The sequence below is a fragment of the Microcaecilia unicolor genome, chromosome 3, assembly GCF_901765095.1.
Source record: "Microcaecilia unicolor chromosome 3, aMicUni1.1, whole genome shotgun sequence".
Taxonomy (NCBI): Eukaryota; Metazoa; Chordata; class Amphibia; order Gymnophiona; family Siphonopidae; genus Microcaecilia; species Microcaecilia unicolor.
In genome coordinates, this window is record NC_044033.1 from 14,821,915 (window position 1) to 14,845,845 (window position 23,931).

General features: G+C 49.0%; 1 long non-coding RNA gene across 1 annotated transcript in view; it reads right to left on the reverse strand.

Annotated features, from left to right (window-relative positions):
• LOC115464214 overlaps positions 1-3,808 on the reverse strand; it is a 31,530-nt gene extending 27,722 nt beyond the window's left edge. Inside the window, exon 1 of the long non-coding RNA XR_003941246.1 lies at positions 3,688-3,808. This is a non-coding gene — a long non-coding RNA (uncharacterized LOC115464214). The remainder of the gene's footprint in view (positions 1-3,687) is intronic.
• Between the last annotated feature and the right edge of the window lie 20,123 nt (positions 3,809-23,931).

A 23,931-nucleotide genomic window follows, 5' to 3' on the forward strand; every position in this document is an offset into this window, starting at 1 on the left:
AGGCAGAAAGGGCGGAGCCTAGAGTTGGCGGTGGTGGAGAAGGGTACTGAAAGGAGGGATTTGTCTTGAGAGCGGAGGTTATGGGTAGGAACGTAAGGGGAGATGAGGGTAGAGAGGTAAGGAGGAGCTGCAGATCGAGTGCATTTGTAGGTTAGGAGGAGAAGCTTGAACTGTATGCGGTACCTGATCGGAAGCCAGTGAAGTGACTTGAGGAGAGGGGTGATATGAGTATATCGGTCAAGGTGGAAGATAAGACGTGCGGCAGAGTTCTGGATGGACTGAAGGGGGGATGGGTGGCTAAGTGGGAGGCCGGTGAGGAGTAGGTTGCAGTAGTCAAGGCGAGAGGTAATGAGAGAGTGGATGAGAGTTCGGGTGGCGTGCTCAGAGAGGAAGGGGCGAATTTTGCTAATGTTGTAGAGGAAGAAGCGACAGGTCTTGGCTATCTGCTGGATATGTGCAGAGAAGGAGAGGGAGGAGTCGAAGATGACACCGAGGTTGCGTCCATGAAGATTCTAAAAATGTGTAAATTACCTTTCTCAAAGCCAGAAGGATGGCTGTGTGCAGTGGTGTTAAATTTTCTTCTGGTTTGCGAGCCGGTTGTTGCAAATAGCGAGCCGGTTCTGGCTCTCCTCCCTCCCTCTCTCCTCCCTCCCTTCGGATCCGCCTCACCTCCCGCTTGTTTTTTAAATTCTTGGCTTCCAGCGCCGAGTCGCTGACTGTCCTGAGTCCTCCCTTGCCGATTTGCGCTTTAAAAATGGCCGCCGAGACTTCGGCTGAAGTCTCGGCGGCCATTTTGAAGCACGAATCGGCAAGGGAGGACTCAGACAGTCGGCGACTCGGCGCTGGAAGAGAAGAATTTAAAAAACAAGCGGGCGCGCGGTGAGAGACCAGATCAGGAGGGAGGGAGGAGAAGAAGAATTTCATAAAACAGCTCGGGGGGGGGGGGTGGCAGGGGGGAAAAGAGAGTCGCTGCTGGGCATGGGTGGATGGAGGGGGTCGCTGGACATGGGTGCATGCAGGGCAGGGGAGAGGAGGGTCACTGCTGGACATCTGGGTGCATGCAGGGCAGAGGAGGGTTGCTGGGTATGGGTGCATGCAGGGCAGGGGAGAGGAGGGTCACTGCTGGACATGGGTGGATGCAGGGCAGGGGACAGGAGGGTCACTGGACATGGGTGGATGGAGGGCAGGAGAGAGGAGGGTCACTGCTGGACATGGGTGCATGCAGGGCAGGGGACAGGAGGATCGCTGGGTATAGGTGCATGTAGGGCAGGGCAGGGGACAGGAGGGTCACTGGACATGGGTGGATGGAGGGCAAGGGAGAGAGAAGAAATGCTGGACATGGATGGAGGGGAGAGAAGAGTGAGGAAGGAGATGAGATGAGGGAAAAGGAAGAGAGGAGAAAAACTGCACATGGATGAAGAAAATAGGCAGAAGCTGAGGACCAGAAATGAAGAAGAAAGGAGGAAAGGAAAGAAATAAATGGAAAGGAAGCCCTGGAAACGGAGTTAAGAGGACAGATAGCAGAAGAATCAGATACTGGGCCAGCATGATCAGAAAAAGAAAGTCACCAGACAACAAAGGTAGAAAAAAAATCATTTTATTTTCATTTTAGTGTTTGGAATATGTTCACTTTGAGAATCAGGTGCTCAACATTAAAAGTTTATATTTAATTACTTATTTATGGCATTTTATCCCACATTAAACATGAATTAGATTGGAACCTGGGATCATTTAATTTTTTTTCCTGGAGAGAGTAATGCATTGCCCCCCTCCCCCGCTATGGCCAGCTCTGCAATTTTGGGGGGGCGCAGAGGTGGATGGGGGGGGGGGGGCGCAGAGGTGGACCGGGGAGAGAGCCTGTTGTTAAAAATTTACCAGCACACCACTGGCTGTGTGTGGATATTTTTTCACAGTTCAGCCCACTACAGCTCTCCATTCTCCCCTTCCAATGCAGATGCTGTGGTAGTTTCCAGCCAATGGGAAGGCTTCTAGCCCCAGGAAGGAGGGGCTGAGCTATAGGGGGAGGAGCTAAGAATGGGGAAAAGTGTGAAGGGTCTGCTGTTGGCTGAGGAAGAGAACTGGCAGCAAATGCCAGAATTTTTACATGATGGTGGGCAGACCAGGTGGGGGCGGGGGCATTGCCTGGATCAGCATATTAACAGCAGGACAGCACTAGAAAAGAGAGCAAGCTAGAGAATGCATGCATGCATTTCTGTATGTTTCTGTCTCTGTTAAGGAAAGCTTGAAAATGTGGGCTGGAATAGAGAAGTTCACCGGTGCAAATATACCTGTGCATGTATTAAGTGAATGGAAGTTTTCAGCCCAGGGAATTTACTTGGGCAAATTTTCTGTGACCACTTAATACTGCCTCCATTCTGCCTAGATCCTTGCAGAAGCATCAAATTTTGCCTTTTCTATTTGTGAACCTTTTTTTCCACATATAAAACTAAGTTTATATCTTAGACACATAGTCCTTAAAATCTCACTCTTTCAGGCCGTTTGCCTTTGGAATCTCTAGTTTGTACCTGAGGCAATGGAGAGTGAAAATGACTTGCCCGGCCTTCCCTGTTCTCAGCCCACTGCTGCAGAGCTGCCTAGTTACCCAGCTCCAGGAGGGAGACTTCTTGGTCAGTCCTGGTTTTGAACTTACATCCCAGTTCAGTGTTCTATATCTGGCAGGGGCGTATCTGTAATGGGGCCAGGGCCCCCGTAGATTTGGCCCTGGACCCCTCTACCGATGGCCCTCGCAACCCCTCTCCCGCTGCCAACCTGCCGTCATCTACCTTTGCTGGGGCGGGAACCCAACCCCCCCCCCCCCCCCCAGCTGAAGCCGTCTTCCTTCGTTGTTTGATTCTTCTCTCTGAATCTGACTCTGACATCCTGCACGTTGTGTACGTGCAGGACGTCAGAGTCAGACTCAGAAAGAAGAAACAATGAAGGAAGACGGCTTTGGCTGGCGGGAGTTGGGGTCCCCCCACCAGCAAAGGTAGGCAACAGCGGGCGGAGGGTCAGCAGCGGTCGAGATGGTTGTCGGGCGGGCCACGGAGGTGGTACTGGCCGTGGCGGCGCCGGGGGGGGGGGGGCTAAAATGTGCTCCCTCACCTCGGCTCTGGACCCCCCCCCCCTACCGGCGAAGTCCAGATACGCCCCTGATATCTAGTCCCTGATACCACTGAAATCAGGACTTCAGGTTCCATAATGTACCAGGATAGGTCTGCAGGACTGGCTCAGAATTTCCCTCCTGGAATTGAGCAACTTAGCAGCTCTCCAGCTGTAACCATGAAACCTTCTATTCAAAGCATGGGCTTCTATATTGTCCCAATGCTCACTCACAAACTATGCTATTAAACCCATAGATAGGTTGTGCACTTTTCCTTGGTACTTCTGGAGCGGTGAAATTAGGAGGACACGCCCCACCCCCACCACACACCCCATCCCGCCCCCTTTCACACCCCCACCCCGCCCCGTCACACCCTCGTTCCGCCCCATGTCAAACCCTCCCCTCCCCCTTCCCTTACTACTGCCCTGGTGGTCCAGAACCGGACACACAACATCTAATCTCCCTTTGTAGGACCCCTGGGTTCTCTCCATCCCCTCAGGAGGGTCCCAAAGTACCATTCTCTAGACCCAAGTCTGCCCAGCAGTGTTTGCACCAAAATAAGAAGAAGTTGGGGACAATCCCCCTACCTGAGCAGAAAGTTCCTGCAGGCATTTTCCCCTCTGCTTTTGAAGTTTGCAGGATTCGAAATGAATGGGGAGAGAAGCTGAATGGGAGAAGGGACAAAAGGGCAGAAGCTGAGATTTCTTGCTGGAACTTGTAATCTGTAAATTAAGGGTAGAAAAAGAAAAGACTCCACTCGATCTCTTCGTTTGCACAGACTGATGACATCAAATGGAAGGGGCAGAGCTTTTGTGCTAAGAGAATCTTGTCTTCTTGGCCCTACCCCTTTTAGTGCTGATTGGACAGAATGGTTCCAGGGGCTGGACTAGTAGTACAAGGGTCTGCCCTCTGATAAGGATGGGGAGAGAGCTAAGAAAGAGAGGGAGATTGGGCCGCTATGGAAATGAGTGGGAGAATGGCTGCTGAGCTTTTCTCAAGGAGGTTTGATTGAGAAGAGGTCAGGGTTGCCAGATGGGCGGTTTTCCTGCCCAATTGGGCGGTTTTCCGCAACCCGCCGCGGGTGGGGTGTGTGCGGTTTTTGGGCGGGTTTTGAGCGGTTTTGTGTGGGAATTTTTTTTTTTATATGGCAACCCTGAAGAGGCGGCATGACATCAAAACGTTGAAGCCACTGTTTCCCCTTACCCGCTGGTCGTTCTGCAAACACTCAAAACAAGGCAAACAAACCTATGATCTGCTGCACCCGCGTCGTCGTTCTTTGTTGGTAGTATTTTTCTTTGTATTTAAACACGCTTACATTTTCAAACATGCCAGCTTGTACAGTATACATAGTAACATAGTAGATGACGGCAGAAAAAGACCTGCAAGGTCCATCCGGTCTGCCCAAGAAGATAAATTCATGTGCTACTTTTTTTTATTTGTACTGTCCTCTTCAGGGCACAGACCGTATAAGTCTGGCCAGCCCTATCCCTGCCTCCCAACCCCCAACCCCGCCTCCCACCACCAGCTCTGGCACAGACTGTATAAGTCTGCCCAGCACTATCCCCGCCTCCCAACTACCAGTCCTGCCTCCCACCACCAACTCTGGATATATGGATATACCAGCCTACCCGTTTGTCCAGAAATCCGGACAAATGGGCAGATTGGCAAAAACTGCCCGGTTGCCCGGACATGCCCTCAAAAAGAGGACATGTCTGGGTAAATCCGGACATATGGTAACCCTAGGTGAAATGATAGTGGTATAACCTGGGTCTCACCCAGTACTAGCCATGGTCTTAGGCCCATTAAACAGTCACTGCTCATTCAGGCCACGCTTACGACACTCGAGCCTTCAGTCAAAGTCCAGTCGAGCTGGGAGTGGTTCTAGGGTCCGGAACAGCGATCCGGGGGTTTGGGAGACACTTTACCAGACAGGATTCCGCCCTGCTCTTCAGTCCAGAAACCACTCTGCACGTTGTGAGGTTTTATAAACAAACAACTTTTATTGAACTTACTGTAGCTGCAACAGGCAGTTAATAACTTGAACTTTCCTTCGATACAATCCAAATGTTTCCAACTTTCAAAACAGTTTTAGTGTCGAGACTATTGATGTCCGGGGGACTCCATGGACCCTGGCCCTTTCTCACAGGTATATGTACAGGGAATCCTCAAATTGGGGCTATTTACATATAGGCAAATACTCCTCTCCAGGCCTATTCTTGTAGCCAGGTGACGGTATACACAGGCTATATACCTATAACATTAGCAAAATTCGCCCTTTCCTCTCTGAGCACACCACCCAAACTCTCATCCACTCTCTCATTACCTCTCGCCTTGACTACTGCAACCTACTCCTCACTGGCCTTCCACTTTGCCATCTATCCCCCCCCCTTCAGTCCATTCAGAACTCTGCTGCACATCTTATCTTCCACCTGGACCGATCATATCACCCCTCTCCTCAAGTCACTTCACTGGCTTCTGATCAGGTACCGCATACAGTTCAAGCTTCTCCTATTAACCTACAAATGCACTCGATCTGCAGCCCCTCCTTACCGCTCTACCCTCATCTCCCCTTACGTTCCTACCTGTAACCTCCGCTCTCAAGACAAAGCCCTCCTTTCAGTACCCTTCTTCACCACCGCCAACTCCAGGCTCCGCCCTTTCTGCCTCGCCTCACCCATGCCTGGAATAAACTCCCTGAGCCCATACGCCAGGCCCCCTCCCTGCCCATCTTCAAAGCCTTGCTCAAAGCCCATCTCTTCAATGTCGCCTTTGGCACCTAACCACCATACCTCTATTCAGGAAATCTGGACTGCCCCCACTTGACACTTCGCCTATTAGATTGTAAGCTCTTAAGCAGGGACCGTTCTTTTGTTAAACTGTACAGCGCTGCGTAACCCTAGTAGCGCTCTAGAAATGTTAAGTAGTAGTAGTAGTATTACATACAGCAGTGATTTAACCAGAGCTGAGATTGTGATGTCATAATGCCTCATTCCACCAATGCCTAAGAGCCAACCTCATCAGTGATGTCACAATGGCTTGATTGTCCTATATTTGTCTCACTCTTGCCTATTAGATTGTAAGCTCTTTGAGCAGGGACTGTCTCTCTTTGTTAAATTGTACAGCGCTGCGTAACCCTAGTAGCGCTCTAGAAATGTTAAGTAGTAGTAGTAGTATTACATATAGCAGTGATTTAACCAGAGCTGAGATTGTGATGTCATAATGCCTCATTCCACCAATGCCTAAGAGCCAACCTCATCAGTGATGTCACAATGGCTTGATTGTCCTATATTTGTCTCACTCTTGCCTATTAGATTGTAAGCTCTTTGAGCAGGGACTGTCTCTCTTTGTTAAATTGTACAGCGCTGCGTAACCCTAGTAGCGCTCTAGAAATGTTAAGTAGTAGTAGTAGTATTACATATAGCAGTGATTTAACCAGAGCTGAGATTGTGATGTCATAATGCCTCATTCCACCAATGCCTAAGAGCCAACCTCATCAGTGATGTCACAATGGCTTGATTGTCCTATATTTGTCTCACTCTTGCCTATTAGATTGTAAGCTCTTTGAGCAGGGACTGTCTCTCTTTGTTAAATTGTACAGCGCTGCGTAACCCTAGTAGCGCTCTAGAAATGTTAAGTAGTAGTAGTAGTATTACATATAGCAGTGATTTAACCAGAGCTGAGATTGTGATGTCATAATGCCTCATTCCACCAATGCCTAAGAGCCAACCTCATCAGTGATGTCACAATGGCTTGATTGTCCTATATTTGTCTCACTCTTGTCTATTAGATTGTAAGCTCTTTGAGCAGGGACTGTCCCTCTATGTTAAATTGTACAGCGCTGCGTAACCCTAGTAGCGCTCTAGAAATGTTAAGTAGTAGTAGTAGTAGTATATTTCTCCGAGGACAAGCAGGCTGCTTGTTCTCACTGATGGGTGACGTCCACGGCAGCCCCTCCAATCGGAAACTTCACTAGCAAAGTCCTTTGCTAGCCCTCGCGCGCCCGCGCGCACCGCGCATGCGCGGCCGTCTTCCCGCCCGAAACCGGCTCGAGCCGGCCAGTCTTCTTTTGTCCGCACTCGGTACGGTCGTGTTTTCGCCGTGTCGAGCCCCGGAAAGTCGACCTCGCGCGTCCAATTTGTTTGAACGTGTTTTTTTTCCTTCGGGAAAGCTTTGTCCTAGTCGGGAAGTGCTCCGGAAACCCCCCGCCGGGTTTCGTGTAAATCCTCCCCGTACTTCCAGCTTTTTTTGCCCCGGTAAGTTTTCTTTCGTCGTCGGGGTAGGCCTTTTTTCGGCCTCGGTCGAGATTTTTTCTCCCTCTAAATTTGGTGCTTCAAATTTCGCCATTTCGGCTTTTGATTTCGCCGGCGTGATTTTTCCGCCCATGACATCGAAGCCTTCCAGCGGCTTCAAGAAGTGCACCCAGTGCGCCCGGGTTATCTCGCTCACTGATCGACACTCGTCGTGTCTTCAGTGTCTGGGGGCCGAGCACCGCCCTCAGAACTGCAGTCTGTGTTCCCTGCTTCAAAGGCGGACTCAGGTAGCGAGACTAGCCCAGTGGAACGTGTTGTTCTCGGGCTCTTCGTCGGCATCGGCACCGGGATCTTCGAGTGCATCGACGTCGTCAGCGTCCAGACCATCTTCCTCGGCCGCCCCTGCATCGAGTGCATCGAGGCATCGGGCCTCTGCATCGGCGCCGAGACATCGGATAGCTGCATCGACGTCGGTGGTACCAGGACCTCGTCTGCTGATGTCGTCGGACGGTGGTGCATCGGGTGGAGTGCAGGTGAGGGCTGTCCATTCCCCTGCTGGTGGCGGTGAGCCCTCGGGTGGGTCTCCGCCTACCCTGAGGGCTCCTGCGGTACAGCCCCCCCGAGATCGACCTTCTTCAGTCTCGGCCCCGAGGAAGCGACGGGTGGATTCGACGTCCTCCTCGTCGGTGCCGGGGAGCTCCGGTGACATGCTTCGGAAGAAATCGAAGAAGCATCGACACCGGTCTCCTCCCCGTGTCGGCACCGAGAGCTCTGGGTCGCCGAGGGATTCGGCACCCAGCAGGCATCGGCACCGAGAGGACCGCTCACCCTCTGTTCAGGAGGTGTCGATGCGCTCCGCTCTGGACAGCCCGGAACAGCCTCCACGCCCGGAACAGGTACTGACGTCGACGCCTGCATCGACCTCTCAGCCTTTCTCTGCAGCCGCTCTAAACGAGAGCCTCCGGGCCGTTCTCCCAGAGATTCTGGGAGAGCTGTTGCGCCCTACCCCTCCGGTACCGGCGGTGCTTGCGCCACCGGTACCGTCGAGCGTGGCGCCGGCTGGCCCATCGCCCAGGTTGAGGTCCCCGACGTCGGTACCGCGTGCGGTACCGACCGCGGCCACCTCCCAGGAAGGCTCCCCGACTACGTCGGCGGAGGGAGCTTCGCCGATGCGGGCGAGGGAGTCTACCTCTCGACGCCCCCATCGTGGACGGGGTTCCACGGAGTCGAGCAGGGCGAGGTTGCAGACACAGGTCCGTGAACTTGTGTCTGACACCGAGGGTGAGGCCTCGTGGGAGGAAGAGGAAGATCCCAGATATTTCTCTGACGAGGAGTCTGGGGGTCTTCCGTCTGATCCCACTCCCTCTCCTGAGAGACAGCTTTCTCCTCCCGAGAGTCTGTCTTTTGCCTCCTTTGTCCGGGAGATGTCTACGGCCATCCCCTTCCCGGTGGTTGTGGAGGACGAGCCCAGGGCTGAAATGTTTGAGCTCCTGGACTATCCTTCTCCACCTAAGGAAGCGTCCACTGTTCCCTTGCACCATGTCCTGAAGAAGACATTGCTTGCGAACTGGACCAAACCATTAACTAATCCCCACATTCCCAAGAAGATCGAGTCCCAGTACCGGATCCATGGGGACCCAGAGCTGATGCGCACTCAGTTGCCTCATGACTCTGGAGTTGTGGATTTGGCCCTAAAGAAGGCTAAGAGTTCTAGGGAACATGCTTCGGCGCCCCCGGGCAAGGACGCTAGAACCTTAGACTCCTTTGGGAGGAAGGCCTACCATTCCTCTATGCTCGTGTCCAAGATCCAGTCTTACCAGCTCTACACGAGCATACACATGCGGAATAATGTGCGGCAGTTGGCGGGCTTGGTTGATGCTCTTCCCCCTGAGCAAGCCAAGCCTTTTCAGGAGGTGGTCAGGCAGCTGAAGGCGTGCAGAAAATTCCTGGCCAGAGGAGTTTATGACACTTTTGATGTTGCGTCCAGGGCCGCTGCTCAAGGTGTGGTGATGCGCAGGCTCTCATGGCTGCGTGCCGCCGACCTGGAGAATAGAGTCCAGCAGCGGATTACGGACTTGCCTTGCCGTGCGGATAACATTTTTGGCGAAAAAGTCGAGCAGGTGGTAGAGTCTCTCCACCAGCGGGACACCGCATTCGACAAGTTCGCCCGCCGGCAGCCTTCAGCTTCTACCTCTACAGGTAGACGATTTTTCGGGGGAAGGAAGACTGTTCCCTATACTTCTGGCAAGCGTAGGTACAATCCTCCTTCCCGACAGCCTGCGGCCCAGGCTAAGCCCCAGCGCGCTCGCTCTCGTCAGCAGCGTGCGAATCAGCAAGGCCCCGCGGCTCCCCAGCAAAAGCAAGGGGCGAGCTTTTGACTGGCTCCAGCAGAGCATAGCCGACATCCAAGTGTCAGTGCCGGGCGACCTGCCTGTCGGAGGGAGGTTGAAAGCTTTTCACCAAAGGTGGCCTCTTATAACCTCCGATCAGTGGGTTCTCCAAATAGTCCGGCAAGGATACACCCTCAATTTGGCCTCTCAACCTCCAAATTGTCCACCGGGAGCTCAGTCCTACAGCTTCCAGCACAAGCAGGTACTTGCAGAGGAACTCTCCGCCCTTCTCAGCGCCAATGCGGTCGAGCCCGTGCCATCCGGGCAAGAAGGGCTGGGGTTCTATTCCAGGTACTTCCTTGTGGAAAAGAAAACAGGGGGGATGCGTCCCATCCTAGACCTAAGGGCCCTGAACAAATATCTCGTAAAAGAAAAGTTCAGGATGCTTTCCCTGGGCACCCTTCTCCCCATGATTCAGCAAAACGATTGGCTATGCTCTCTGGACTTGAAGGATGCCTACACACACATCCCGATACTGCCAGCTCACAGACAGTATCTGCGATTTCAGCTGGGCGCACGCCACTTCCAGTACTGTGTGCTACCCTTTGGGCTCGCCTCTGCGCCCAGGGTGTTCACAAAGTGCCTAGCTGTGGTAGCAGCGGCGCTTCGCAGGCTGGGGGTGCACGTGTTCCCATATCTCGACGATTGGCTGGTGAAGAACACATCCGAGGCAGGAGCCCTGCAGTCCATGCAGATGACTATTCGCCTCCTGGAGCTACTGGGGTTTGTGATAAATTACCCAAAGTCCCATCTTCTCCCAGTGCAGAAACTCGAATTCATCGGAGCCCTGCTGGATTCTCGGACGGCTCGCGCCTATCTCCCAGAGGCGAGGGCCAACAACTTGTTGTCCCTCGTCTCGCGGGTGCGAGCGTCCCAGCAGATCACAGCTCGGCAGATGTTGAGATTGCTGGGCCACATGGCTTCCACAGTTCATGTGACTCCCATGGCCCGCCTTCACATGAGATCTGCTCAATGGACCCTAGCCTCCCAGTGGTATCAGGCCGCCGGGGGTCTAGAGGACGTGATCCACCTGTCCACGAGTTTTCTCGAATCCCTGTATTGGTGGACGATTTGCTCCAATTTGACTCTGGGACGTCCCTTCCAAATTCCTCAGCCTCAAAAAGTGCTGACCACGGATGCGTCTCTCCTGGGATGGGGAGCTCATGTCGATGGGCTTCACACCCAAGGAAGGTGGTCCCTCCAAGAAAGCGATCTACAGATCAATCTTCTGGAGTTGCGAGCGATCTGGAACGCTCTGAAGGCTTTCAGAGATCGGCTGTCCCACCAAATTATCCAAATTCAGACAGACAATCAGGTTGCCATGTACTATGTCAACAAGCAGGGGGGCTCCGGATCTCGCCCCCTGTGTCAGGAAGCCGTCAGCATGTGGCTCTGGGCTCGCCGTCAAGGCATGGTGCTCCAAGCCACATATCTGGCAGGCGTAAACAACAGTCTGGCCGACAGGTTGAGCAGGATTATGCAACCTCACGAGTGGTCGCTCAATTCCCGTGTGGTGCGACAGATCTTCCGGGCGTGGGGCACCCCCCTGGTGGATCTCTTCGCATCTCAAGTGAACCACAAGGTCCCTCAGTTCTGTTCCAGGCTTCAGGCCCACGGCAGACTGGCGTCGGATGCCTTCCTCCTGGATTGGGGGGAAGGTCTGCTGTATGCTTATCCTCCCATTCCTCTGGTGGGGAAGACTTTGTTGAAACTCAAGCAAGACCGAGGCACCATGATTCTGATTGCTCCCTTTTGGCCGCGTCAGATCTGGTTCCCTCTTCTTCTGGAGTTATCCTCCGAAGAACCGTGGAGATTGGAGTGTTTTCCGACCCTCATCACGCAGGACGAAGGGGCTCTGCTGCATCCCAACCTCCAGTCCCTGGCTCTCACGGCCTGGATGTTGAGGGCGTAGACTTTGCCTCTTTGGGTCTGCCAGAGGGTGTCTCCCGCATCTTGCTTGCTTCCAGGAAAGACTCCACTAAGAGAAGTTACTTCTTTCATTGGAGGAGGTTTGCCGTCTGGTGTGACAGCAAGGCCCTAGATCCTCGCTCTTGTCCTACACAGACCCTGCTTGAATACCTTCTCCACTTGTCGGAGTCTGGTCTGAAGACCAACTCCGTAAGGGTTCACCTTAGTGCAATCAGTGCATACCATTACCAAGTGGAAGGTAAGCCGATCTCAGGACAGCCTTTAGTTGTTCGCTTCATGAGAGGTTTGCTTTTGTCAAAGCCCCCTGTCAAGCCTCCTACAGTGTCATGGGATCTCAATGTCGTTCTCACCCAGCTGATGAAACCTTCTTTCGAGCCACTGAATTCCTGCCATCCGAAGTACTTGACCTGGAAGGTCATTTTCTTGGTGGCAGTTACCTCGGCTCGTAGAGTCAGTGAGCTTCAGGCCCTGGTAGCCCAGGCCCCTTACACCAAATTTCATCACAACAGAGTAGTCCTCCGCACTCACCCTAAGTTTCTGCCAAAGGTTGTGTCGGAGTTCCATCTGAACCAGTCAATTGTCTTGCCAACATTCTTTCCCCGTCCTCATTCCTGCCCTGCTGAACGTCAGCTGCACACATTGGACTGCAAGAGAGCATTGGCCTTCTATCTGGAGCGGACACAGCCCCACAGACAGTCCGCCCAATTGTTTGTTTCTTTTGATCCCAACAAGAGGGGAGTGGCTGTAGGGAAACGCACCATATCCAATTGGCTAGCAGATTGCATTTCCTTCACTTACGCCCAGGCTGGGCTGGCTCTTGAGGGTCATGTCACGGCTCATAATGTTAGAGCCATGGCAGCGTCGGTAGCCCACTTGAAGTCAGCCACCATGGAGGAAATTTGCAAAGCTGCGACGTGGTCATCTGTCCACACATTCACATCTCATTACTGCCTGCAGCAGGATACCCGACGCGACAGTCGGTTCGGGCAGTCAGTTCTTCAGAACCTGTTTGGGCTTTAGGATCCAACTCCACCCCCCGAGGGCCCTGTTTGTTCTGTTCCAGGCTACACTCTCAGTTAGTTGGTAAATTTTTTAGGTCAATCTCAGTTATGTCCTCGCCGTTGCGAGGCCCAATTGACCATGGTTGTTGTTTTGAGTGAGCCTGGGGGCTAGGGATACCCCATCAGTGAGAACAAGCAGCCTGCTTGTCCTCGGAGAAAGCGAATGCTACATACCTGTAGAAGGTATTCTCCGAGGACAGCAGGCTGATTGTTCTCACAAACCCGCCCGCCTCCCCTTTGGAGTTGTGTCTTCCCTTGAAGTGTATTGTCTTGCTACATACTGGACTGGCCGGCTCGAGCCGGTTTCGGGCGGGAAGACGGCCGCGCATGCGCGGTGCGCGCGGGCGCGCGAGGGCTAGCAAAGGACTTTGCTAGTGAAGTTTCCGATTGGAGGGGCTGCCGTGGACGTCACCCATCAGTGAGAACAATCAGCCTGCTGTCCTCGGAGAATACCTTCTACAGGTATGTAGCATTCGCTTTCTCCTGCTCCCACTCTCCTTTTCCATCAGGCACATTCCCTTTTAGGCATAGGCGTAGACTGGGGGGGCAAGGGGGGGCAATGCCCCCCCAAACGACGATGACGTGGACAGGCGCTAGAAGTGAAAAAAAAAAAAAAACCAAGCAGGCACGCGCTCGTCTCCGTCCGCTTCGCTGCCCTCTCTGTCTGCGTCCCGCCCGAAAGGAAATGACATCAGAGGAAGGCGGAACGCAGACAGAGAGGGCAGGGAAGCAGCGAAGCGGACGGAGACGAGCGTGTCTATCTACCCCCTCTCTTCCTACCCTCCGGCGCAGGCAGCACCAATCTTCTCTAAGTCTTTCTTGTTCCTGGCAGCGGTAGCGACGTACACGCTGCCTTCAGCTCTGCCCCGAAGCCTTCTCTTCAAGTTCCTGTTCCCGCATAGGTGGGAACAGGAACTTGAAGAGAAGGCTTCCGGGGCAGACCGAAGGCAGCGTGTACGTCGCTACCGCTGCCAGGAACACAGAAAGGCTGAAGAAGACTGCTGCCTGCACCGGAGGGAGGGAGGAAGAGAGGGGGTAAACGGAGTCACGATCCTGGACCTCGCGGGGGGGGGGGGGGGCAGCAGAGGGAAGATGAATGGGACTGGGAGGGTGGAGAGCAGAGGGAAGGAGCAGGAGATGGATGGGACTGGGAGGGTGGGAAGCAGAGGGAAGGAGCAAGAGATGGATGGGACTGGGAGGGGTGGGTGGGGAGCAGAGGGAAGGACCAGGAATTGGATGGGACTGGGAGGGTGGGAAGCAGTGGGAAGGAGCAGGAGATGGATGGGACTGGGAGGGGTGGGAAGCAGAGGGAAGGAGCAAGAGATGGATGGGACTGGGAGGGGTGGGTGGGGAGCAGAAGGAAGGACCAGGAATTGGATTGGACTGGGAAATGAGGTGAGCAGAGGGAAGGAGCAGGAGATGGATGAGACTGGGAGGGGTGGGAAGCAGAGGGAAGGAGCAGGAGATGGATGGGACTGGGAAGGTGGGAAGCAGTAGTGTAAATTTTAAAGGCTCTCTTTGCGCCCCAGGAATACCCTTCTCTGGGGACAAAGGGTCTGCGCTTCCACTATCAGTTGGGCCGACTGCCTAAATTCTTTTGATATTCCATCCCAGTGATATTTCTGTTGTGGAAGCACCAGAAGGCGTAACTCTAGGATAATGCCCATGACCATGGCCTTCTGTCTATCAGAATCTAAGTGAATCCTTGGTCATCTATGTACCTACATGTATTCTATTAAAATGCAACAGTAATCTATATACACACTGGGTGTCAGTTGTGTGTGTGGCTTAGTTTGTAGTATCAATGACAGGTGAAGAATACTTGAAAATAAAGACAGAGATAGATTTCAGAAAGAAGGCTTTATTCTTACCAAGTTTTCAATTAAGTACAGACATCAAACAGATTCTGGGTTCAATCGTATAGAGCTCCGCCGTCTGAGAAGTGTTGGGGAAGACTCCAACTCTCTGTCAAAATCTTATCTCTTTTATAGCCCCAGGTCCCAATACAAGTCAATTGTGAGGTACCTTTTTTTCTAATATTTCTCAATTTCTGAGATCATACTTTCGTATCCGGCCAGATGTTCATCTGTACCCATTTCTTTTCCGTTCTATCTATTTCTAGAGATTGCCACACTTCCGTAAATGTCAACATGTTTTTGGAACAAGTTGTTTTTCTCGTTTACTAAAATATCTTTATAGTTCCACATCTTCCTTTTGTAATACCTTTCATAACATCTTATGATCTGTGTGCCATCTTATGGAAAATAAGTCCCATTTTAAGAACCTCATTTTATTCCTTTTACCCATTATTTTTTCATTATAGGTGCTATATTCAATTAGAAAGTTGTACCTGGTTGTGTTAAGACTCATTGTTCAGACCTGCTTTTTGCAGATTCTCAAATAAGACATCATTAGCTTGTTATTTGGCCTAGTCAGTACTTTTTCAGTTGCTTTAGGCTGTGTAGCTTAGCCCACCACTATTCCAGTGGTAGGTCTGAAGCCAGGCCACATATTAACATTAGGAAGGAGCAGGAGATGGATGGGACTGGGAGGGGTGGGAAGCAGAGGGAAGGAGCAGGAGATGGATGGGACTGGGAGGGTGGGAAGCAGTGGGAAGGAGCAGGAGATGGATGAGACTGGGAGGGGTGGGAAGCAGAGGGAAGGAGCAGGAGATGGATGGGACTGGGAGGGGTGGGGAGCAGAGGGAAGCCTACTGGAAAGAAGACACTGCATAAAACAGAAGACACTGGGACCAAAGCGAATAGAAAAACTAAATGCTCAACAAAGGTAAAAAAAAGTATTTTATTCAGAATATATTAATTGAAATATGTCAGCTTTTTGAAATGTGCATCTGTGATATTTTGCCTGTAAATTTCAATTCCTTCCTCCATATTAGCATATTCATTTGCATATGTATATATGCAAATGAATATGCTAATATGCCCCGCCCCATCCTTTGCCCCCCCAAATGAAACAGTCAAACTACGCCTATGCTTTTAGGGCTGTCCTCCTTCAGTGAGTCAACATCACACCCCGACCAGACACTTTTCTGCTCTAAATCCCACTCCTGGATAGGACTCCCCAATCCCACCAGAGCTGTCACTTTATTTTTTATTTAACACATTTATACCCCACGTTTTCCCACTTAGCCGCAGGCTCAACGTGGTTTACATAATACCGTAGAGGCTCCGGTTCGGTAAAACACAAATACACCAAATAGTAGTAAACTTATAGATAACATGAGTATAAGGCAATAAAGATACGATAAAAAGTCCAATACGGTCCATAGTTTTGCTGTATCACAGGAAGTAGAGCATTAAGTTGGGTCTGAGGGGTTGGCCTTCTTAAACAAGGTGGTTTTCAGTGACTTCCTGAAGTTAAGATGGTTATGAATTGATTTCACGGTTTTAGGCAGTGCGTTCCACAGTTGTGTACTTATAAGCTGGATGCATAAGTTGATTTGTATCTAAGACCATTGCAGTCTTTCTCCAGTTATTGTGAGAACGGCAATAACTGTGCCAGGATCCTCCTTCTCCTCCTCCCTGGTCACTTGGCAGGGGCTTTCAGGCAACCAGAGATCACTCGGTACCCTTAGAAACCAAGGACATCGTCCTGCTCAAAATCTCCTCTTTTATTATCCCCTCAACTCCTTCCCCCTGTCCTATCCAGGGGTACTTTTCCTCTGCACTTTGTTTCATAAACACTCTCATGGGCAGGGCTTCCTCCCACCCCAGGACCTCCCCAGTCCATTGGCGTAGCTACAGGTGGGCTTGGGTGGGCCACAGCCAATGCTCTTCCAAACGGCAGCTGGCACCGCACACCGGCCCCTCTGCACATGCTCAATTTTCACCCATGCAGAAGCACTGAGCACGTACGGACTATTGGCAGCGGTGTCAGCTCAAGTCGAGTGCTGCCAGCTGCCGTTTGGAAGAGCACTGGCTGCCCGAGGAGGAGGAAATCTTCAGCTGGTAACATAGTAACATAGTAGATGACGGCAGAAAAAGACCTGCACGGTCCATCTAGTCTGCCCAACAAGATAAACTCATATGTGCTACTTCTTGTGTACACCTTACCTTGATTTGTATCTGCCATTTTCAGGACACAGACCGTAGATGTCTTGCCCAGAACTAGCCCCACCACCCAAACACCAGCCCCGCCTCCCAATCTCGGCTAAGCTTCTGGGGATCCATTCCTTCTGCACAGGATTCCTTTATGTTTATCCCACGCAAGCTTGAATTCCGCTACCGTTTTCATCTCCACCACCTCCCGCGGGAGGGCATTCCAAGTATCTACCACTCTCTCAGTGAAAAAATACTTCCTGACATTTTTCTTGAGTCTGCCCCCCTTCAATCTCATTTCATGTCCTCTAGTTCTACTGCCTTCCCATCTACGGAAAAGGTTTGTTTGCGGATTAATACCTTTCAAATATTTGAACGTCTGTATTGTTGGAATGTATTGTATTTAACATGCATTGCCTGTCAGAAATGTTTTTTCTCTGTGATTACTCTGTGACCTCTGATGTAAATTGCTTAGAGAGGTCACACCCATGCAACTTCCTGTGGGGGTTAGGCACAGCACATGGAGCTCATGATCTTTCCTAACCTGAGAGGATCTATGGTGGTGTGAGCATCCATTACCATCTAAGCACATGGAAAGAGCTGATAATCCAAATGTATAGTATTATGTATATATAAGCCTGTCTGAATATAATCTAACTACAAACTGTGAGTAAACAGATGTTTTGTTACTTCAACTTTAAAGTGACTCAGCAGTGAATTATTCTGGGGTGAATGAGAGAGATGAAGAAAAGAAATTAACATTTCTAAAGCTGAAGCTGTGTGTATAAAATCTGCTAATTATTTACTACAAATAATCCAACAAAAGGGTTATGGGCCCAGGCCAGGAATTGAAAAAGAAGAGAAATATTACCAGGCAGTAAAAAAGCCACATTTTTCTCTTAAGTTTTAAAAGAAAGATTCAGTCTGTCTCTCTCTCCCCCCACACACCAGACAGAAGGCTAAGAAAATGGCTGAGGGAGGAAATTCACCATTTTTCTACTCTCTCAAGGTGCCTAAATTAACTGAATTTAATTATCAGCAGTGGGAACTAAGATTCATATGTCTCCTTCAAGCAAAGAAATTAAATATATGCTTAGACCAAAACAGAACAGCTGAAAATATGGCTGAATGGGACAATGCAAACTATTATGTGAAGTGCATGTTTTTGGAAGCTCTCTCAGAGAAACAAGCCATATTGGTGGAGGCAAAAGATACAGCAAACGACATTTTAGATAAACTGAGAACTATGTATGCAACTACATATGCAAAACAGCAACCAATTTGGTTAGCAGAGTTGAATGAAACCAAATTAAGGGATAAAAGTAAATGTAATGATCACATTATGCATCTTATGTCTTCATTTCAAAAGTTAGAACTTTCTGGAATTCCCATGTGTGATGCATTGAAAAGAGCATTTCTTTTTACCTCACTATCAAAGTAGTTTGATGTTTTTAGGTCTGTAAATGAAGCCATTGAAGGGCAATCTTTTGAACAGGCAGCATCAAAACTGAGGCAGGAATGCATAATTAATGATTCTGAGGAGATGTGTTCTCAAAGCAAGTCAGAGAGAAATGAAACAAATTTCTTGGCAAAGAACAGAGGAAGGCGGAGCTATGGGAAAACTCCACCCAAGGGCAAGCTGATTTGCTACTCATGTGGAAAGGAGGGACATGTATCTAAATGGTGTAAGGAAACACAAAACACTCCCTCTAGCTCACCTAAGCCAATGGAACAAAAGAATTCTCCAACCAGGAAATGTATGAAAGACAATGATAAACATAAGGGCTTTCTAATGGCAGAAAAATCTTTGACTATGGTAAATAATAATTCAAATGAAAGTACTTGGATTTTGGATTCGGGGAGCACATGCCATTTAACCAATTGTAAGGATTTCTTTCAGGAAATGTGTCCAGAAGAAGGTATTCTTAATACTGCAAACGCAGGGACTGCTAAGATCCAAGCAAAAGGCATTGGATTCTTAAAATGCAAAGTGTCTAATGAAGTTAAAGAAATTCCTGTAAGTGATGTCTTGTATATTCCCCAAGCAGTTTGCAATATGCTTAGTGTATCTACATTAGATAAGAAGGGATTTGTGATTCATTTTGAAAACAGTAAGTGCACAATCTCTAAAAATGATGAAGTATATGCTGAAGCTTTTATGCATAATGATATTTATAAACTGAGCATTTCAGGTGAAGCCTCACATCTGGCGCAAGTAAGGAAGAATGATGGTAAATGTAGTCTGGAAATCTGGCATCGCCGCCTGGGACATCGTGATTTTAAGGTGATCCAGGATCTTTACAGTAGGCAACTAGCCACAGGCATTCAGATAAGTGCAAATACTGGTAAATGGAGAAATGCATAGACTGTGTTACTCAAAAAGGTGTGAGACCCTCATTTCCTGCATACACAGGAAATAGGAGTAATAAAGTACTGGACTTAATACACAGTGACTTATGTGGACCGTTTAATATCCCATCATTGGGAAATAACAGATTTGTGCTAATATTCTTGGATGATTTCTCTAGATACTGTGTGGCCTATTTGCTGAAAGAAAAAAGTCAAGTCACAGACATGCTGAAGAAATACGTAGCCATGGTGAGCAATAAATTTGAAAGAAAACCAAAGGTTCTTCAGACCGACAATGGTGGTGAGTTCACTTCACAAAGCATGCGCACATTTCTAGAACAAGAAGGCATTCAGCATATCACAACAGTAGCTTATACACCAGAGCAAAATTCTGTTGCAGAGAGAAAATTTAGGTCACTTGTGGAAATGACCAGATGTATGCTGTCAGATAGCAATCTCCCTAAAAGACTATGGGGGGAAGCCATTCTCACAGCAGTGTACCTACAAAACAGAATGCCAACTAAAGGCGCTGAGCGCACACCACATGAGACATGGCATGGTAGGAAGCCAAACCTGTCACACATAAGAACATTTGGAAGTACAGCATATGCTCATATACCAAAGCAAAGAAGGCATAAGCTGGATTCCACAACAGAAAGGGGCATTTTAGTTGGCTATGCTCCAGGACACAAAGGATATAGAATTTTGAATCTGAAAACTGGCATTGTTGGCATAAGACATGTTACATATTTTGATGAAAACAAAAGGGTTGATAAAGGCTGGATTATCCCAGATGAGCCTTATCATCCAGAATATGAAACTAGAACCATAATAGACATGCCAGTGTATATAAATGCCATACCAAGGCAGATGTCTGAAAGCAACTCATCTGTATCTAATGAGGAACAGGCAGAGGAAGCAGACACAGAAAGGATCATTGCAGGAGACAGTATAGTTGGAGAAGGGGAATCAATTGGAGAAGGACTCTCAGATTTAGAGGATGCGGAAAGGTCAGACCAACCTGTTGTCAGATGCTCATCCAGGGAAAACAAAGGTGTTCCACCCCCAAGACTGTCTTACCTAACAAAGTCAGCAGAAGCTCAAGAGCCCTTAACATGGGATGAGATTGAGAAAATGCCAGCAGAAGAAGCTGCTGAATGGCGTAAAGCTGCACAAGAAGAAATTGATGCATTGGATAAAAATAATACTTGGATTCTTACAAAATTACCTCCTGGCAAGAAAGCTATAGGATGCAAATGGGTATTCAAGTTAAAAAGGAATGCACAAGGAAAAGTGGAAAGGTATAAAGCCAGATTAGTCGCAAAGGGATATCTTCAAAAATATGGAGAAGATTTTGATGAAGTGTTTGCACCTGTAGTGAAACACACGACAATTAGAACACTTCTGAGCATTGCAGTCTCAAAAGGCATGCAAGTCAACCACATTGATGTGAAAACAGCATTTCTTCATGGAGATATAACTGAAGACTTGTACATGGAACAGCCAACAGGTTTCATAAATACAAAACAAAGACAGCTAGTGTGTAAATTAAACAAAGGTCTTTATGGATTAAAGCAAAGTGCAAAATGTTGGAATGACAAATTGCATGAAATATTGACAAATTTAGGATTTAAGCAAGGTGAAGCAGATAAATGCTTGTACACTAGGTGCAGAAATGGACAATATGCATACATTTTAGCTTTTGTTGATGATCTGCTCATTGCAAGCGAAAGTGAGCAAGAGTACAAGGACATTGTAAAATATTTAAACCTGAATGTTGAGATAAAAGAACTTGGTAATGTGTCATACTATCTTGGTATAGAAATTGAGAAACAAAATGATGGTTCTTATCTTCTAAGCCAGAAGCAGAAAATAAATGAGCTTATTGAAAGTTTAGGTATGCAAGATGCCCAAGTTGTAAGCACTCCCATGATCACTGATTTTCTGAAGGATGAAACAGTAAGAGAACCTTTACCAGATAACATCCAATATAGATCAGCCATAGGTAAGCTTTTATATCTGACTACCACATACAGGGCTGATATAGCAAATGCAGTAGGAATTTTGAGCAGAAGGGTCAGCTCACCTACCAATCAGATTGGACTGCAGTTAAAAGGATGGTAAGGTATTTAAAAGGTACCATTGATTGTAAATTAAAGATTTCAGCCAATAGTAATCCAAAACTAATATGTTACTGTGATTCAGATTGGGCAGGGGATCATTCTGATTATAAATCCACAAGTGGATATGTGTTTATGTATGGAAATGTACAAATTTCTTGGGCCAGTCATAAACAAAGTATTGTGAGTCTGTCTTCTACAGAAGCTGAATATGTGGCCGTATCGGAAGCATGCAGATAACTGATGTGGATTGAAAAACTTTTGCTGGATTTTGGAATAGCTGAACAGAGACCAATCCAGTTAATGGAAGATAATCAGAGCTGCATCCGACTGTCACAGAATGACAAGGTTCAGTCACGCACCAAGCACATCGCAACGAAATACCACAACGTGCGAGAGCTGGCGAAAGAAGGGGTCATCAGTCTACACTATTGTCACACCAGTGAGATGACAGCTGACATCATGACCAAACCGTTACCCAGTGTAAAAAGGATCACAGTAGACGTCGTGTCCCTCGACTGACTGACCTCTGGAACTTGACCGCTCCCGCTATCCTCATACCGGGGCCTCCTCTGGAGACGGACGCCTGCTCCACTCAGCTTTCTTTTCGAGTTCTCTAGTCCTCCAGAACCTTCCTGTAGTCAGTGGGCCTTTCTGCACCCTTTCCTGGGGGGATACAATTATTGCCTGTCCTTGTCTTCATGGGGGTTATTCCACCCTCAGGACTCTCTGGTCTAGTGCCCTTTGTAAACCCCCCCCACCAGAGCCTTCTCTGGTGTGCCTTGGTCCTCTAGGGGCTCCTGCCTGGCCTCACCAGCCTTTTACCACAGGGAACCACCTTGAAACCAGATTTCTATGTGGTTGCATTCATTCCGGCCTCTAGGTTTGGTCTTCCCCTTTTCCTCAGGGTGACCTCTTCCTTAATCGGCAGTCCTGGTCCTGCCTCTCCGCTGTATCCCCTGGTAACCGCCCCTCCCCTTTTCCAGCTCTCTAGGTGGGGCCCCCCAGGTCCCTCTTTTCTGGGGAGATAGCCCAGCTTCTTCGGCTGGCCCAAAACAATATGCAAATTAGTCAGTTACATGTAAATTCAGTTTATTAGCTCGGTTACAGTCTTTTCTTGGAACCTGGCTTTCCCATTCTCATTCTGACTGAGATTCACCCCCCTGAGACCATTCCCTGAGGACATCTGGGTCTCAGGGTACAACAGCCTCCTCCCCTGGATGGAACCTTCTTTTATTCACTTTAACCTTACGGTCCCATCCTCCACCCCACGGCTGTTGGTTCTTCTAAACACTTTCCCAAGCTTAAAACAGTTCTTCCAGCTTATAAGTTCACTTCTTCCTACACAGGGCAATCTTCCATTTCAAACTTTTCTCCTTGCCCTGTTGCCTAAACACATAGTCTATACTTCTTATCCTGGGACACACAGTACCTCTGGGTTGTTCTTGACTCCCCATCTTTTCCTTTGGGGACACACAGGGCCATAGGGCACAGCCAGGCTTTCTCCTGGGGGGAGAACCCTCCTCTCTTTCGGGCAAAACCCTCTCCCCTCTGCTAAGAGGAAGCTATTTATGAGGTGTCCAATAAACCTCCCCACCTCTTGAAACCTCGCCCCTCTGGTTCCAGAAAGATCTGGCCTAGAAGCCTCGCCTCACTCCCCACAGCTATCTCTCTGGAGCTCCCTCTACTGGCCCATACATGCCCATACTCAGCTCGATCCCTGGAGCTCCCTCTAGTGGCCAGAATGGGCATTTTCCCAATTTCAGTGGGCGAGCGCCCTCTGGCGGTCTCCTCCTGTAAGGGCAGACACTGTGGTTATCACACCAGAGAACGTTTTGAGAATCTGCGTATAAAGCTTGGACTTTGTGTGAATTAATAATTGCATGACAGTTATGCATGAGAAGGGGTTTGTTGGAATGTATTGTATTTAACATGCATTGCCTGTCAGAAATGTTTTTTCTCTGTGATTACTCTGTGACCTCTGATGTAAATTGCTTAGAGAGGTCACACCCATGCAACTTCCTGTGGGGGTTAGGCACAGCACATGGAGCTCATGATCTTTCCTAACCTGAGAGGATCTATGGTGGTGTGAGCATCCATTACCATCTAAGCACATGGAAAGAGCTGATAATCCAAATGTATAGTATTATGTATATATAAGCCTGTCTGAATATAATCTAACTACAAACTGTGAGTAAACAGATGTTTTGTTACTTCAACTTTAAAGTGACTCAGCAGTGAATTATTCTGGGGTGAATGAGAGAGATGAAGAAAAGAAATTAACATTTCTAAAGCTGAAGCTGTGTGTATAAAATCTGCTAATTATTTACTACAAATAATCCAACATGTATCATATCACCCCTGTTTCTCCTTTCCTCCAGGGTATACATGTTCAGGTCAGCAAGTCTCTCCTCATACGTCTTGAAACGCAAATCCCATACCATCCTCGTAGCTTTTCTTTGCACTGCTTCAATTCTTTTTACATCCTTAGCAAGGTACGGCCTCCAGAACTGAACACAAAATACTCCAGGTGGGGCCTCACCAACGACTTATACAGGGGCATCAACACCTCTTTTCTTTTGCTGGTCACACCTCTCTCTATACAGCCTAGCAACCTTCTGGCTACGGCCACCGCCTTGTCACACTGTCAATCTTCAGTTGGTGCAGTTTGGGG